Source organism: Pinus tabuliformis, chromosome 2_1, assembly GCF_031772625.1.
Source record: "Pinus tabuliformis cultivar Carrire ecotype Pingquan chromosome 2_1, CPIR1, whole genome shotgun sequence".
Taxonomy (NCBI): Eukaryota; Viridiplantae; Streptophyta; class Pinopsida; order Pinales; family Pinaceae; genus Pinus; species Pinus tabuliformis.
In genome coordinates, this window is record NC_142299.1 from 520,495,396 (window position 1) to 520,514,970 (window position 19,575).

Genomic DNA, 19,575 nt, shown 5'->3' on the forward strand with positions numbered 1-19,575 from the left:
TAAATACTAGAGATTATCCGGGGCAACCTCTATATATAAAAAGTATAAGAAATATCTTATTAAATACATTAAGTTACAAATTCAATATATATGTACTTGAAACGAAAAAAAGCTTATTGTCTTACTAAAATTAATTTAAATTACAAAGGAAATTTATGTGCATTTATAATGGTAAAATTCCCAACAAAGATTAACAATGAGGGAGTATAAATTTAGGATAAGTAATATAAGAAACGTTAAGGTCGAGCCAATACAAATTGAGGACAAGTCAATCCTTTAAATTCTATTAAATATGGAAGTAGAGATTTATATTATGCAGAAAATAGACTGAAAGAGAAGAACCCATGTTAGGTATGGGCTTCATATTAGCTTTAAAAATAATTTGTTGGTTAATTACTTACAACGAGCACAAGTAAGTATATATGAGAAATATGATTAGAGTAATGATGAAAAATCTATAAAACAACAATAGAGCACAATTGCATACAAACAATATAAAGATAACATTAAAATATGAGTTTACTATCCACACATTGCAAAATCAAACATAGTATAAAACTATGTTATGAGAAAATAAACATATGGTAATTGCATATCAACCCAACAATTAAAAGAGAAGCATATATACAATCACAAGGTCTATAAGGACCTAATCAATTTAGAATTAGATAAGTGAATAGGCACTCAGTTGTATATACGTTATACATGGGTTAAAAAACATATTTTTCATTAAGCCTAAAATCGCTTTGAAGGAAGAACATGATTTTGTTCAAAACAAGATAACCCATAATATATAGGCTTTGTACCTTTGCCAGAAAACCATAGATCGATACTTCTCAAGAATATAAATGAGAGGCATTCAATTAAGCGAATATGATTGATCAGTAAGGAAGAGAAGGAAGCCAACTTAGTCTTGATTGTCAAGGAAAATAGACAAAGACAAAAATGTTTGGTGTGAATGCACTCCATCAAATCCATTCTATATCAGAATAAAAAATGTGGAATTAAACCGAGAATAAAAGAGCATGGGTATAAAATGAAAACAAATGATAAATTTAATAGAAAATGAACCCAAAGTATATACCTGGAAGGTTGAATGTGTTCGATCCAATGCGAGTACCATCAGAAGTCCAAGAAGAAATCTAAGTTAGCATAATATCTTGAAAGAAAATGAGTAATTATTTTTTAGGAGTAAAGAATACCATACCGAGTTAACAAATTGTGCAACAAAATTATAAGTCATAATACTTGATAGAATCATTTGAAAGGATAGAGTAAAAATAATGACAGAACTAGGGTTTAATAATTAATTACCCTAGGTTCGGGTGACAACCCTAAAAATAGGGTAATTATATCTCTGCGAAAAGTATATGAATCAAATCATCTACATGATGGAGGTGATTAAAAAGAATTAAGATAGGATTTCAATACTAAAAAGGGCATGGTCATGACTAAAATACAAGAAATTTTTAAGAAATAACATTTGGGGTTTCAAGGATAAAACCCTATGTCGAAATGGGACCTTAACCTTGTAGTGACAGTGGGCCAAATGCAAATTTGAATCAAGAATAAAAATTACCAAGGATACCATGGAGAAATAACGAAGGAAATGGTAGATCTAAGTGAGGGTTACACTAAATTCCTATACGTAGTGAAAATTGTGAGTGAACGATAAATAAGCCTTAACCTAAAATGGGTAGAGAATTAAGTAATAACTAGTGGCAGAGGTGATTCATCTTGAAGAGTTGCACAGGAAAGCAAGTTACTGACGATGGATCACAGTAAGGAAAAATCGACATCGTTCTAAGTAAAGTACCATTTATTTCTACATTTTTTCTATTGGAAGAAAATGCACAAGTTAGAAAACAAAATAAAGGAATGAGGCGAGTTGAAGTACCAAAATTCCGAACCACTAGAATTAAAGAAAATAATGTTACCTCTCTATCAAATATTTCAACATGAATTCACTTTTAGTGTAAACATGTCCAATCACAGAGAAGGTAAGCGTTAGACCTATGGAATAGGGTTCATGTGGCAAGAAATCCCTTAAACACCTAGCAAAGTTGAGTGACACTTTGATAGCATAACACCAAACAAAAATGAATGAAAAGAAAACTGAGTTAGGGTTTCTTGAAATTATCAAAACCCATTTTTACTATCCATCGCCAAATTTAGAAAAAGAAACCATGCCATCGATTTGTAAAGTACGCTTAGCAAGTGAAGTCATGTGAGGCACATGGGCTAGTAAATATGTGGCCTATCTAATATGAAGCCATGTGCAATTATATGGCCTACTCTATTACCAATGTGACTATGTGGTGGGGTGGATTAAATCATATATTCATAAGTCTAGGAACTTGGAAATGATAAATATATATATATATATATATATATATATATATATATATCTATGGTCAAATGAAATAGGATTGAGGGTTGTTGTAGCGGCTACAACCACCCTCCAAAATTTTTCCTTAGCTTTATTTTGGAGCCTCCCTACCAACCTTTCACAGCACCTTGTCTTGATTAGTCAAGTACATAAGCTTCAGTGTTTTTCTCGAACCAAGACAGCCTTTCATTCAAATCTTGATGCATTCCCCTCACAGGACGATCACCTGGACTTGTTCCAGCTGTAGGTTGAGCAGCTCCCCCAAGAAATTGCACAATTCTAGAGCGAAACCAGGCTTTCCTCCAGAAATTGCGCAATTCTAAAGGGCAACCAGCCTTTCCTCCAGAAATTGCGCAATTCTATATGGCAGCCTCCTAGGCTCCATAATTGCGCAATCTTGCTAGTTAGGCTTCACCTAGAAAATTGTGTAATCCTTCCCAGCGATATAGTGGTGATTATTGCCGCCTGTCATGCGGGTGACTCATGTTCGATCCCAGAGAACGATGCGAAAAAGTGATGAGCCTAGGTATTGCAACAAGAATGCTGCAACTCCCATGGCTACCTGCTTTAATTATCAACCCGGGGTTTGTACAAACTTGGAGGTGACAGTGCTATACGCAAAATTAAAAGTGAAGGTTCTGCCTGTTTTCACTGCTCATCTGGCAAGAGACCCCAGGGTTTCCAAGCCAGACTTCTATAGGGTCAGAAGAAGCTTAATTATTTGATGGAAGAATAGAAAATCTATTCTAAGAGAGAGCTACTCTACTATAGTAATGAAGAAAACAACATGTAGTGCTAAACCACACCATAACCTAACTAACCATTTAAACAACTATGCTAAACAGAATTGCTAAATAGAAGAAGCTTAATTATTTGATGGAGGAAGAGAAAATCTATTCTAAGAGAGCTACTCTACTGCAGTAATGAATAAAACAACATGTAATGCTAAACCACACCATAACCTAACTAACCATCTAAACAACTGTGCTAAACAGAATTTCTAAATCAACAATAACCTAATGCTGCTATCTAAGTTGTAGAGGTAAAGAGCATTAAACTATACTAAGGTGTAAGAAAAGGTACTAAACAAATTCTGTTTTCAATCGGAAGAGCAGTCGGAGATCGAAATTGGTTAAAGGAGGACGTAAGGACGCAATAGTGCATAGGGACTGTTGGATCGATCAACGAACAAAAGATGGACGACAAAGATCTTATCGTAGGGGCTTAAGTGAATAGATGGATGAACATGGTTAACGAACAGGATGAATGATAGAGATCTTATTGCAGGCGATTTAGTGAATAGGTGAATGAACAGGGTAATGAAGCAGATGAACGGTGAAGATCTTATTGCGAGGAATTAAGTGAATGGATGGACAAACAGGGTAACGAAGCAGATGAACGATGGAGATCATATCGCGAGGAATTAAGTGAATGGATGGACGAACAGGATTAATCGGCAGATGAATGGCAGAGATCTTATTGCAAAAGAAACGTGCAGAAATGATGGTGCGGGTTTTTGGAGGCAATAAGCAGTTTCTTGTGCACCCTCAAAGCTGTAAGATGTATTTTGAAATTTGACACAATTAGCCTAACTGGGTGACACTTAGCACGGGAAAACCACTTTTCTCGCATGCTCTTGGGCAGATAATGGCTATGTAAGAATCCACTTGAGATTGCACGATACCCATCGGATCAGGCTAGACAGATCGGCGGTGGAGATTGGGGCACATAAAGCATTGAGGTGACATGATAGCCGTTGGATTAAGATACATATCAACGGTGGAGATTAGAGTGCATAAAGTAGGTGGAAGACTTCTCTTATGATGGGTGTTGGGTAAAATAATGAATCAGATGGTGATTGGTAAGGTTTGTTGTGGATCGGGTGGTGAGGAAATGGTGCATGAAGAACATTCTAAAGGAGGTTTCAAATGAAAATGACAGAAAAAATAGTGAGGGTGAGGGTGAACCGAGAGTGAGGGAAAACGATGACAATGAAATGAAACAAGTAACTGCATCAAACAAAAAACTCCAAAGCGCATGTGAGAACTAGAAACATGTGTTTTTAGGGTTGCTAAAAGGTCTCTTCCTCAAGTCATGGTCCCAGAGGGAGGAGGCGAGGCCGAGACACCTATGGAGAACCTTATGGTGATCTTTTTCTCCTATCTAACCTGCTAATTGAAAAAAAACACAAATGGAAGTAAACTAAAGCACAATCGATCTACTCTACACTATTGTAATGGAAATTCAGCTACTTAAGAAAATGAACAGAAAACCAAGAAGCTATGTTATACTGCTGTAATGGAAATGTAACTACTTAAGCAAATGAATAGAAAACCAAGAAGCTACTTAAGAAAATGAACAAAACTAGAAATCTATGCTAGCATACATGTACAATAAAGAGGAGATTTGGCTGCTCGGGTTGGGCCCTAACCCAAGAGGTTCAGCCCTCTGAGTTAGCTCAGTGCTGGCTCAAAACAGAACTCATATTTATTATAAAAACCATGGATTACATCAAAAACTGTCACAAGTCTTGCAGCTCAGAAATAAAGTAGAGTTTTACAATAAAAATCTGAATCCTACTGAGGTCCTAAGCCTCTCTACTTATACATCTAAAGTCTCCAATGACTTCCTGTTACACTAAAAAATGTCACCTTGACTACTTACAGTTAGTATGGCTCAAATCAACAGTCATGCTACCCTCTTAGGCAAGTCTATGCCTCTGTTATCCATCTCAAACTCAAAGAAGAGAGAAAGTCTTGTAAAAACTATGTTTATCTCTGGGGTCGCAGGTTCTCTCAAGCCTTACCTGCGGGGACGCTGACCATGTTCACAAAAGCTGCGTCCATGGACGCTCTGTATGTTAAGGGACAGGTGCGTCCTTCTGTAAAAGGCAAAATGCGCGAGTTTCATCTTAAAAAAGTTACTTGTGGTTACTTCTAGAACATTCTAGAGGTCGGTTTGATGAAATGGATGTGCCTCCAGTTGGTTCATGTATCTCTATTAAGAGGGAACTTATCCCATCAATAAGGGAGCTATCCCACCCATAGAGGGGGATGATCCCATTGATAGTGGACCTGAATAACCTCTTTACAGCACTATAAATAAAGACATTGAGCCAGAGGGAGAAGAGGTTGGAGCTATACATTTTCTTTGGGTAAATGCTGCAGGATTTAGGTCTTCCATTAGAGCCTTTGTGAGGAGAGATTGTCTTTACTTGATTCTACTTGGAAGAGGGTGAGCTTTGTCAAAGTAGAGGAAAACCCTTGATGGACCCTGGGAGGAACTTGCACAACACCAAGGCCAGGTTGTAAGAGTTTCTTTGTTTCGTTATTAATACAAACTGGTTTATTTTTCTCAATAGCTTGTGTTAATGAGTTATTTCATGTGTTCCTTGGTCTGCATGTTGAATATATGTTTTATTATATGAAATACAAGTGCTTGGTAATTGTTTGATTGTTTGTGGTTGCAGGAATTGACTTGAAGGAGGAGCTCATCCGGATCGTCAAGAACGGACTTCAACAACAGCGTTTTGGAATAAGGTAAGCCTAAACACTTGTAGTTTTCATGTTGTAAAAGGTGTATTTAGAGAAAGATCACTCCATTTTGTCTTGTTTGTCATTAGAATGTCTTAGACTTCTAGGAAGGTCAGCTGTGTCCGCACCCTTGACCAATTCCGTGTGACACTTCCTTCCCATTAGGGAGGCTGGCTCCCCACTCAAGATAAACTCATTTTTATCACTTTTACTTTCTCAACTATCTTTTTGTCCTCATGATTTGGCTATTTGCACTCCGAGCTGATGGAGGAATATTCAAATGGAGGGGTGGTAAATGAGGAGGATTTTCCTCCTATAATTCGTCTCCCTTGTCCCATTCAATTTTTGACCAAGGTCTTTGCCACAGTTCCTTGCTTTTATCCTTTATTCCTGCATTACATGCACATTAGACCAAAAAGCAAAATATCCAACTCTAACTCATCTCATAAACAAAATATAATCAAAAGCATGCAATAAGTTGTGACAATAGTTGGTTTGACTAAGCTAGGAGCTGAATTAAGGCCAATTAAGGCCCATATAGTTACCCAATGATGAGGCTCATCATCACCCCCCTACTGAAAGTGTTTCTCATCCTCTGAGCAACTTAGTCAATGTCCATGTCCTTCATGGCTTTGGTAGCCTCTCTAACATCCCATGCTTCTGTTGTGGTCTCTTCTTCTTGTTTATAGAAGCCTGCTTTCCTTTCTACTTCTTCCCACTGCCTCTTTTCTTCATCTTCTTTTCTCCCTTCTAGAATCCCTAGGAGTAGTGGTGGACTGAGTTTTAGGCCTATCCAGTTGACCTTCAACCTTTGCATTGATTGCTTATACATAGGTGTCTTATTGAGTGCCTCTCTCAACCTTTGAGGGGAGTGATATTCTCTGATCTTCAAGCTGTGTGGTAGTGTTTTCCATCTCCTTTAGCAGGCATGTATATTATCATCTCTTAGCAGCCTAAAAATATCCTCAAAATGTGAAATTGCTTGCTCTTGGGTAGTAAGATATCTAGGTGCTCGCTGAGGATCATTTTCAATTAGATTATGGGTGCTGGTTAGGGCCATGCGATTTGATTGTTCAGCTTTGATGAAAAGATTTTCATTTTGCTCTCTGGCTAATATTCTTTTCATCTCTGCAGCCCTTGACATATAATGGTTCATCGATTATGCCAAAGCCATTAATTGTAGATCTCCTAGCTCTGCATTAGGGTCCCAAATATTCATGTCCATGAGGGCCATGTTGTACAAGTAAAACTCAGCCATTTTGGCCCTATCCTCTAGTGCACTTTGATAACAAAGATCAATAAACTATAGGAAGTCTTGAAATGGCATGGTTCCCCTTTGTGTTAGTGTTTTAATCTGAAATTGCAGCCATTATTCTTTGAGGTAAAGAGCATAAGATTTAGCTGACATCCTACATTGGATGGCCTCCAAGGAGAGGTTGGCCATACATGCTAGTTGGTTTTCCTTTTCCTGCAGCTGTCCTCTCAGGGACCTCTAGAGACACCCTAGTTGACTCCTCCTTGTGTTCTTCCCCTTCTGTTTCAGTGCCTTCTTTCTCTCTGACAGAAGGACTAACATCATAGATGAGGGTTTTGATGTCATCCTTTGCTGGTAAGTCTCTGAAGACTGACCATTTTATAGGGATATCGAGGTTTTGGAGGGCATCCTTAATGAGGATTCTGATCAAAGCATGGTGAGCCAATTTTTTGGAATTACCTTCCTTTACTTTTTTGCTGGAGTCTATGAGTGATTGCATCAAGAAATAGGGTATGCTGAGTCTTTGGTGAACTGGTGTTTCTACCCCAAATCTTAGCTCTTCAAGCACCCTAAACTGGTAGCCATAAACAAAACTATATCTACCCTCATAAGAGATATATTTGATGATTTGGTAGCCTACCTCACTCCATGGGTATGTCAGACTGTCCCTGCTTACTCAATTTTTATCCTCTGTGGGTTCTTCACCTTTTAAAAAGAATTTCCTTTTTTCCACCTAACTGCCTGCTTTGTCTTCTTTTCTCCATGCAATTCCTAGGGGAAGTGTGGTGACCCTACTGATGAAATATGGGGTGAGATCTATAGTGAGCCCTCTAACTATAATAGTGGCATGGATTCTACTATGTGGAGTGAGGGAATGAGCAAATTCTTGAGAAAACAAAGTTTCTTGTGTATGTAATTCACTAGCTTTTTAGAGGACTTCTAGTTCATTTTCTTGTAAACGGGGATGGATTTTTAGATCCTACTTATTTAGAATGGTGGCAATGGACAATTATCTTGATATTCCCTCTTGAACCCCTCTTTGCCTATCCTGTAGACTGCCTCTGTGTATCCTGTAGACTGCTCCTGTAGACTATTCTTGTAGGAATTCTCTTGCAGAACGATGGATCCTTTCTTCTAGTGGGTGGCCAGATTTATGAGAGCTACTTGAATGAGGGAGTTTCAAGGAGGTGGAATGCATGAATGCATGAAAACAATGTTTTGTTTTCCTTTATAGCACCTCATCATTCCCACTCCTTGTAATCGGCTCCCACAGTTGTTAAATCCATAGTTAACCACTTCTTGTCCTACTCCTCCTCTGTTCTTTGAGTTGACTGCAACCATGTGTGAGAGGACACCCTGATTTGTATGTGATGACTGAACGAAGGTGGCCAAGTTACCAGGCCACCTTTTCACTTACAAACCAACTACCTTGTAACCTTTACAACTTTTGATCAAATGATGCATGTGAGTGAGTGAGTGGGATACTTGTGGTCTCGATGCCATGCTGCAGTTTGTTGAGCTGCGTTGTTCATTTTTTGCATGGTCATTCTTCTTCTTCCTCTGCTGCTTGCTAATGGTTTATTGGCTTTTGCAGGTGTCTGTGACTGAAGATCTGATGCTGCTGCTTTTGTGGAGCTCCTGGATCATCCTAGTGAAGACTTTGTAGCTGTGATTGATATTCTGAATTGAAGCAATGAAGTGAAAAACAATGGAATTGATGGAGGGATGCATGGTAAGGAGTGGAGGAGATGAATATATGTGAGGCAGGGTTCCCTTTAGATCTTCTCTTTTCTCCTTGATTGTCTTTCTCATCCACCTGCAAATAACAATTATGTCTATTTTCTTTTATTATTATATTTTTTTTGAAAAACACCTAGGTTGCCTCAGAGAGGTTTTCACCCTAAATATGTGCCTTGGGTGCCTCAAGGAAGGTTTTCACCCAGGCACATTCTTACTCTTTTTCATTTTTTCTCATCCTTGGGCTGCCTCATGAGGTTTTCAACCCAAAGATGGAGCTCAGGAGCCTCATGGAGGTTTTCACCTGAATCCTTATTCTTTTTTTTTTTCTCTCTCTCTCTCTATTTTTTTCTTTTTCTTTTTCAGTGCCTTGATGAGGGAGGAGCTGGAACTTGCTCCACCATCATCACTGTCTTATTGATATTGTCAATGAACTCTTGTTTTGATAAAGGCCTCTTGTACATTTTCAATCGGTGTTCATTAACAAGAAATGGAATGGCTTCTTCATCTATAGTTCTGATTTGCACTGAACCATTATCATGGCATCTTTCCACCACATAAGGTCCGAGCAATCTTGTCCTTAGATTTCCCTTGAAGTCTTTATACCTAGAATCATATAAAAATGCCCAATCTCCCTCTTGAAATTGCTTCTCCTTAATATGTTTGTCATGCTAGATATTCCTCTAAAGCTAAACTATATCTGTATGTAGGAGGGCATGCATTCTGAATTCATCCAAGCCATTCAAATAGAACAATCTTTCTTCCTATGCATGATTGAGATCCAAATCTAGTTGGGTTGCCATCCTCAATGTGTTATATTCAAACTCAATGGACATCAAAGCCTTTTTCCCATAGACCATCTCATAGGGTGTAAATCCAGTGGTGGTCTTCCATGTTCTATTATAGGCCCAGGTGGCCTCAACTAGTCTCTCTGCCCAATCCTTCCTGCTGATACTTGCTACCTTGGTTAAGATATTCTCCAGTGCCCTATTGGTCACCTCCACTTTCCCATTAGCTTGTGGATGATAAGGAGTGGGGGTCCTATGCTTGATTTCGTGATGGCTGAGCAGTTCTTAAATCATGTTGGAGGTAAACTGGCTGCCTTGGTTTGTGACTAGATCTCTATGGTACCCAAATTTGTAGAATACATTCTCCCTTAGGAAATCAACCATCTTCTCTTTTTTTGCTGCCTTAATCACCTTGGTTTCAGCCCACTTAGTCAAATAATCAGTGCACACAATAATGTACTGCTTTTGCTTTGAAGGAGGGTTGATAGGCCCAATGAAGTCCATGCCCCACTTATTGTAGGTTTTAACCCTGTACAAAAATTACCTGCATACGAATTCTAAAACACATAAAATAAAAAATGTGAGAGCATAACACATAAAACACATATACATATAGATTTTCCCCTGGATCCAAAAACTGGGATTACCAGCTTGATTTTTCATTATGTTCCTTTCAATGCTATAATACATATTTATACATGCTGAAGCATCCAATACCATGGACCAAAAACCATCGCGTCCAAAACCATGGACCGAAAACCATCGCGTCCAAAACCATGTGCGAAAAACATGCAAAAAACCATTGGTAGGTCCGCCCAACCTAACATAGGGTCGAAAACCAAAATTTTCCGGGGCGCTGCTCCAGACCCCATAGAGTGGGGTTACTTGTACCCCTCAAACCCCCTGTGACTCCCCTCACTTCGCAATCGTCACAACGAAGGGGGGGCTTCGCCCCCCCTCTAACCCCTCGGTTAACTACGTGGGCTAGTTGTGGAAAAAATATAACACAACCCAACATTATCCCACTTGTTGTTTTCTTTCCACATGGGGCCACAAGAGAGCTTAGTAATTTATCCAACCCTGCAATGCCCATTGTTTCTCTACACCAAGAGAACTTCTCAGAGCTTACATATTTTGTCAATGCATCTGCAGTATTCTTCGAAGTGTCCACCTTTACTAGCAACACCTTTTTGTCTTCTATCATATCCCTTACAAAGTGATACTGAACATCAATGTGCTTTGTATTTGAATGATATGTAGGGTTCTTTGCTAAGAAAATTACACTTTGGCTGTCACAGTCTATCCTTATAGCTCCCTATACTAACCCCATACTTGAACACAATCTCTACAACCAAACTGCTTCCTTTCTTGCATGAGTGGCTTCCATGTATTCTGCCTCTGTAGTTGATAGTGCCACTACAGATTGTTTCTTACTCATCCAACTGATTGCACCTCCAAATAGGTTAAACACATACCCACTTGTAGATCTTCTCTGATCTAGATCTCCAGCCCAGTCTACATCAACAAAGCCATGAATATCTAACACTCTGTCCAATCCTAATCTTCCTTGGTAGCACAAACCATAATCACTGGTGCCACGCAAATACTTGAAAACCCACTTCACTGCTGTTCAGTGCTCCTTCCCTGGTTTTGACATAAACCTGCTCAATACTCTCACTGCATGTGCAATGTCTGGTCTAGTACAAACCATCGAATACATCAGGCTACCGATTGCACTTGCATATGGAACATGGGACATGTTCTATTCCTCTTCTTGTGTCTCAGGACACTGTTCAATAGATAACTTTACACCTACAAGAATAGGAACCTTCACCGATTTACTATCCTGCATATTAAACCTCTGCAATATTATCTCAACATACTTCCTCTGGTTTAACCAGAGCTTCCTCTTTTCCTGATCTCTTTTAATTTCCATGCCCAAAATATAGTTTGCAACACCAAGATCTTACATGTCGAATTTGGAGGACAATTGGGTCTTCAAATCTTGGATAATTTATTTGTCATTTCCAACCAGAAAAATATCATCCACATACAAGACTAGATAAATAACATGGTCACCAATTAATTTAATATACACAAAGTGATCTGCTTTACTTCTGGTGAAGCCAAGTCCCCATATAAATGTATCAAATTTCTGATACCACATCCTTGGTGACTGTTTTAACCCATACAAAGACTTCTTTAACTTTCATACCAGTTCTTTCTTACCCTTCACTGCAAAGCCTTCAGGTTGCTTCATGTAGATCTCCTCTTCCAGATCCCTGTGAAGAAACGTTGTCTTCACATCCATCTGTTCTACCTCAAAATCAAAAGCAGCAACAACAGATAAAAGTAATATAATAGCAGCTACCTTGGCAATAGGAGAAAAAATATCACCAAAATCAATTCCCGACACCCGGGAATAACCTTTTTCTACCCACTGAGCTTTGTATTTCTCCACCTTTCCTTCTGCATTTGTCTTCTTCTTGAACACCCATTTGCTACCAATTGGTTTCCTTCCAGCCGGCAACTCCACCAGATCCCAAGCCTCATTTTTGTGCAAAGATGCCATTTCATCAACCATGTCCTCTTTGCGGAGTTTTCCATCCTCTGAATCTACTTCTTCCTTCACAGCTCTGGGATCATCATCAGTGATAGATAAAGCAAAATTTGAAGAGAAAGCAGATGGAATATACCTTTCTGGCTACCTTCTTTCTTGAATTGATCTTCTCACACTTGGAGTTTGTGGCTCTTCATCTTCTGATTCCTCCTTTGCTGTAGAGTCTGATTCTTCCTCCTTTAGCTCAAACTCTATCTTCTCAGGTTCCTTTTTTAGGACTTCATGTTTAATGACATCTTTCACCTCTTTGAACACCACATCTTGGCTGTACACAACCTTCCTTGTTACTGGGTTCCAAAGCTTATAACCCTTTAAACCATCCTTATACCCAATAAAGATGCACTTTTCAGATTTACTATCCAACTTGGTTTTTTTCTCCTTTGGAACATGTACATATGCATCACATCCAAATACCCTCAGATGTGAAAGAGAGGGTTTCTTACCAGTCCATACCTCTTGTGGAATTTTATCCTCCAACGCTGATGAAGGTGATCTATTGACTAGGTAACATGCTATCTCCACTGCCTCTGCCCAGAATTCCAGTCCTAACCTGGCACCACTGAGCATGCTTCTTGCCCTTTCCATCAACGTCTTGTTTATTCTTTCTACAACTCCATTTTTATGAGGTGTATATGGAGTAGTCTTCTGCCATGCTATACCACACTTCTTATATAATTCTTGATATTCCTTAATGCAAAACTCTCCACTGTTACCTATCCTCAACACCTTTATCTTCTTTTCTGTCTAGTTTTCCACCAGAGCCTTGAATTGTTTAAACCTGTCAAAGACTTCAGATTTCTTCTTAAGGAAATATATCCATGTATTCCTTGAGAAGTCATCTATAAATGATACATAGTACACAGACTTACCCAGTGATGGAACCTTTACAGGTCCAAACACATCACTTTGCACAAGCTCTAATATATGTTTCACCCTCTTACCACTAGAGGGGAAACTCACCCGATTCTACTTCCCATATACGCAATTTTCACAGAAATCAAAATCCAGAGAGCTATTACTCATACCTTCTACCATACCTTTACCATGAAGTATTCGAAGGCCCTTATCTCCAATATGTCCAAGCCTTTGATTCCACAACATGGTCTTCTCTCTAGAGACTACTAGATTTTTTGCTCCACTTTTAGGAACCAAAGAACTGTTGCACCCAACAACAACAATGCTACCTTGCAGCTTGTATAGAGTTCCAATCCGAACTCCCTGCATCAATACTAGTTCTCCTCGAACCATCTTGCAGGTATCCTTCTCGAACACTGTTTTTACACCTGCATCATCTAGCTCGCTTACAAAAATCAGATTTCTGGCTAATGCAGGAATATGTTGAACACCCGGAAGTGTTCTAACCCTTCCACCTTGCAACTTTAACTTTACTTTTCCACGACCAATGATTCTAGCCTTCCTATCATCCCCTAAGAAGACATCACCACCATCATATTTCTCATACTCGCAGAACCACTCTCTATGGGGAGTGGAGTGAAAGGATGCACCTAAGTCAATCAACCATGCCTCATGATTTACATGTATACTTGAAGAAGCCAAGTACACATCTCCACCTTCATTTGAGGTGGTTTTCGCCTCTGCAGAAGGAGTATCATCAGATTCCTTTCCTTTATCAGGAGCTTTAGATTTGCAGTCCCTTTTGTAGTTCCCTTCCTTTCTACATTTCCAGCACACCACCTTTACAGGTTTTCCTGGAGATTTAGATCTCCCTCTAGATTTAGATCTCCCATTCGATAACTTATTTTTGTTTCTCTTCTGGGACCGTCCTCATACAGACAAGGCATCACCATTTTGGCTCTCCATATTTTTTCGTCTCATCTCCTTCATCAGAAAGGATGAGACTATTTCGTCAAACTACAAGGAAGTTGCATTGCTACCTATTGCAATAACCAGACTATTCCATGAATCTCGTAGAGAACACAACAAACTAATGCACTTATCTTCATCTGAAATTTTAATATCAACAGAAACTAACTGACTTACCACAGTATTAAATGCGTTCAGATGCTTTGTCACCCAGTCTCCATCTTTCATCCTCAGGTTATACAACCTTTTTCATAGGAACAATTTATTCACTAGAGACTTAGCTTGGTACAAAGTCCCTAACTTGTACCACAAAGCCTTTGTTGTACCTTCCCTTGATACATTCAGCAATACTGAATCTGAGACACACAATCGTATTGTGCTCTTTGCCTTCCGATCCAACTTATTCCATTATTCATCGGACACTCTTGTTGGTTTAGTACCTGGATCTAAAGCAATCCACTGATCTTTATCCATCAACAAATCCTCCATCTTGAGTTTCCACAACTCAAAACTCTGACCATTAAATTTCTCTATCTCTATCTTTCCACTGCTTGCCATCTTCTTTTTCCACTAGAATCGATCTCGCAGATCTCCCATTGAACAAGGTCTACACAGGCCCAAGCGAAACCCCTCAACAAAAAATGTATCCCCTTGAATCCAAAACAAATCTGATACCAAATATAGGTTTTAACCCCGTACATAAATTACCTGCATATGAATTCTAAAACACATAAAATAAAAAAATGTGAGATCATAACACATAAAACACATATACACAGAGATTTTCCCCTGGATCCCAAAATGGGACTACTAGCTTGATTTTTCATTATGTTCCTTTCAATGTTACAATACATATTTATACATGCCGAGGCATCTAATACCATAGACCAAAAACCATCGCGTCCAAAACCATGGACCTAAAACCACCGCATCCAAAACCATGGACCGAAAACCATTGTGTCCAAAACCATGTGCAAAAAACATGCACAAAACCATAGGTAGGTCTGCCCAACCTAACATAGGGTCCAAAACCAAAATTTTCTGGGGCGCTGCCCCAGACCCCATAGAGTGGGGTTACTTGTACCCCTCAAACCCCCTATGACTCCCCTCGCTACACAATCGGCACAATGAAGGGGGGGCTCCGCCCCCCTTCTAACCCCCCTGTTAACTACGTGGGCTAGTCGTGGAAAGAATATAAGACAACCCAACACTTGTCAAATGGCTTGAAAGTCACTTGAGGTTGTAGGGGCATTTCATTTTGTGGAGTAGGCTTCCCATCGTTTGGCACTGATCACACTGACTAATGTACTTTTTCACATCCTGATGAAGAGTAGGCCAATAATAGCCTGCTTGAAATACTTTGAATGCTGTCCTCTTTGCTGTAAAGTGACCACCACAAGGCCCATCATGATAGGTTAGAAGGATGTGAAAGACTTCCTCTTCCATTACACACCTTCTAAAGATTTTATCTAGGCCAAGTTTGAATAGATTGCCCCAAATCCAGGTGAAGGGGGGCACTTTTCCTGACTATCTTGCTCTTTTCTTTGGAGGGCAAGTTTGGTGGGAACTGTGCTGATACCAAATAGTTTTCTGTATCAGAAAACCATGGGGAGAGAACTGAAATAGCAAACAAATGCTCATCTGGTAACTGGTCATCCACCATTCCTTCTTCACCTGCAGGAAAATTCATCCTAGATAGAAAGTTTGCAACAAAATTTTCCTTACCAGGCTTATGAACAATAGTTAGATCAAACTGCTGTAATAAAAGAAACCATCTTATAATTCTAGCATTCACATCTAGTTTATTCATTAACTATTTGATTGTAGCATGGTCAGTATGCACAAATGTTTGAGAGCCTGTAATGTAATGCCTAAATTTGTTTAATTAATGCACAATAGCCAGGAGTTCCTTTTCGGTCACAGTATAATTTAGCTCATCCTTTGACAATTTCTTACTGGTAAAATAGATGGCATAGGGCAATTTCTCCTCTTCGTGACCTAAGGCTACTCCTATGGCTTTGTGTGAAGCATCAACATGAATATGAAAAGGGAGGGCCCAGTTTGGGCCACGAAGAATTGGTGCAGTGGTTAACTTACCCTTTAGAATGTCTAAGGCCTCTTGATAGCTCTTTGACAATATAAACTTAGAATCTTTGGCCAATGACCCAAACAAAGGAGAGGCTAACTTGCTGAAGTCCTTTACGAACCTTCGGTAGTATCTAGCTAACCCTAAGAAACTCCTGACATCTCTTTGCTTTTGTGGAGGTGGGACCCTTTGTATGATTGCTATTTTGTTTAGGTCCACCTGCAGTCCTTGCTGAGATATTGAATGACCTAGCATAGTCGCTTCAGTCATTAAGAATTCACATTTTTCTGGGTTGAGAGACAAGTTCATTTCAATGCATTTGTGTAATACTTTACCTAGGTTAGTCAGGGCTTCTTGAAAATCACAACCATAAGGTGTAAATTAATCCATATATATTTCCACTACATCATGTACTAATTCAGGAAAAGTACTCAAGTCTGCTCTCTGGAAAGTGGCAGGAGCATTGCATAGGCGAAAATGAAGGACCCTATAGGAGAAAGTACCCCAATGACAGGTGAATGTGGTCTTATCCTAGTCTACACCTCCTCCAAGGTCCTATGCATCTCAGTATCATTCCCATCGAGCCAACCAGTCATTTAAACCTTATGTTCAACCACAACATCAGTGGAATACCCCACTCCAGGGGTGGAGGTCCCAATTCAACAATGTTCCAGCCCTATTGCCTCCACCACCTACCCAACCACAACTCCTGCACTCTGCTCCACCCAAGCAACCCCAAATGCCTGCCCAACCAAATCCGAACCCAAACAATAGGCAGGCTCAACAAGTATGCGATGCCAAAAAGTGACGAGCCTACGTATTGCAACAAGGATGTTGCAACTCCTAGGGCTACTAGCTTTACTTATCAACCCGGGGTTCGTTCAAACTTGGAGGTGACAGTGCTATATGCACAAGTAAAAGTGAAGGTCCTGCCTATTTTCACTGCTCATCTAGAAAGAGATCCTAGGATTTCCAAGACAGACTTATATAGGGCCAGAAGAGGCTTAATTCTTTGATGGAAGAAGAGAAAATCTATTCTAAGAGAGAGCTACTCTACTACAGTAGTGAAGAAAACAACAAGTAATGCTAAACCACACCATAACCTAACTAACCATCTAAACACTATGCTAAACAGAATTGCTAAATCAACATTAACCTAATGCTGCTATCTAAGTTGCAGAGGTAAAGAGCATTAAACTATACTAAGGTGTAAGCAAAGGAACTAAACTAAATCTGTTTTCAAGTGGAAGAGCAGTCGAAGATCGAAATTGGTGAAAGGAGGAAGTAAGGATGCAATAGTGCATAGGGACTATTGGATCGATCAATGAATAGAATATGGATGGTGAAGATCTTATCGTAGAGGCTTAAGTGAATAGATGGATGAATAGGGTTAACAAACAATATGAACGACAAAGATCTTATCACAGACGATTTAGTGATTAGGTGAACAAATGGGGTAACGAAGCAGATGAACGACGAAGATCTTATCGCAAGGAATTAAGTGAATGGATGGACGAACAGGGTAATGAAGCAGATGAACGATGGAGATCTTATCATAAGGAATTAAGTGAATGGATGGAGGAACATGATTAATTGGTAGATGAAAGACGAAGATATTATTGCGAAAGAAACGTGCGGAAATGATGGAGCAGGTTTTCAAAGGCAGTAAGCAGTTTCTCATGCGCCCTCAAAGTTGTAAGCTATATTTCGAAATTTGATGCGATTAGCCTAACTGGGTGACATGTAGCATGGGAAAACCACTTTTCTTACATGCTCTCGGGTAGATAACGGCCATGCAAGAATCCATGCGATATTGCGCAATACCTGTCGGATCAGGCTAGATAGATTTACGGTGGAGATTGGGGCACATAAAGTATTGAGGTGACGCAATAACTGTTGGATCAAGAGACATATTGATGGTGGAGATTAGAGCGCATAAAGTAGGTGGAAGAATTTTCTCGCGATGGCCGTTGGGTAAACTAATGAATCAGAAAGTGATTGGTCAGGTTTGTTGTGGATCGAACAGTAAGGGACCGATGCATGAAGAACGTGTTGAAGGAGGTTTCAAATGAAAATGACAGAAAAACCAGTGATGGTGAGGGTGGACCGAGAGTGAGGGAAAATGATGATAATGAAATGAAATAAGTAACTGCATCAAACAACAAACTCCAAAGCTCATGTGAGAACTAGAAACCTATGTTTTTGGGGTTTCTTAAAGGTCTCTTCCTTAGGTCATGGTCCCAGAGGGAAGAGGCGAGGCTGAGACACCTGTGGACAACCTTTTGGTGATCTTTTTCTCCTAGTTGACTTGCTAATTGAAAAAAAACACAAATGGAAGTAAAATAAAGAAAAACTAATCTACTCGACACCACTGTAATGGGAATGCAGCTACTTAAGAAAATGAACAAAATAATAGGAAGCTATGCTATACTGCCCTAATGGAAATGCATCTACTTAAGAAAATGAACAGAAAACCAGGAAGTTACTTAAGAAAATGAACAGAACCAAAAATCTATGCTAGCATACATGTACATTAAAGAGGAGCTTTGGCTGTTTGGGTTGGGCCCTAACCCAAGAGCTTCAGCCCTCTGAGTTAACTCAGTGCTGGCTCAAAACAGAACTCATCTTTATTATAAAAACCATGGATTACATAAAAAACTGTCACAAGTCTTGCAACTCAGAAATAAAGTAGAGTTTCACAATAAAAATCTGAATCCTATTGAGGTCCTAAGCCTCTCTACTTATACATCTGAAGTCTCCAATGACTTCCTTCCCATTAGGGAGGCTTGGCTTCTCACTCAAGATAAACTGGTTTTTGTCACTTTCACTTGCTCGATTGTCTTTTAGTCCTCATGATTTGGCTATTTCCACTCCAAGCTGATGGAGGAATATTCGAATGGAGGGGAAGTAAATGAGGAGGATTTACCTCTTGTAATTCATCTCCCTTGTCCCATTCAAGTTTTTTCCAAGGTCTTTGCCACAGTTCCTTGCTTTTACCCTTTTAACCTTTATTCCTGCATTACATGCACATTATACCACAAAGCAAAATATCCAACTTTAACTCATCACATAAACAAAATATAATCAAAAGTATGTAATAAGTTGTGAGAATAGTTGGTTTGACTAAGCTAGGAGGTGAATTAAGGCCAATTAAGGCCCATGTAATTACCCAATGATAAGGCTCATCACTTCGTTTTGGAGCCTCCCTACCAACCTTTCACACAACCTTGTCTTGATTCGTCAAGTACACAAGCTTCAATTTTTTTCTTGCACCAAGACAACTTGTTGGTCAAATCTTGATGTATTTCCCTCACAGGATGATCACCCGGACTTGGTCTAGCTG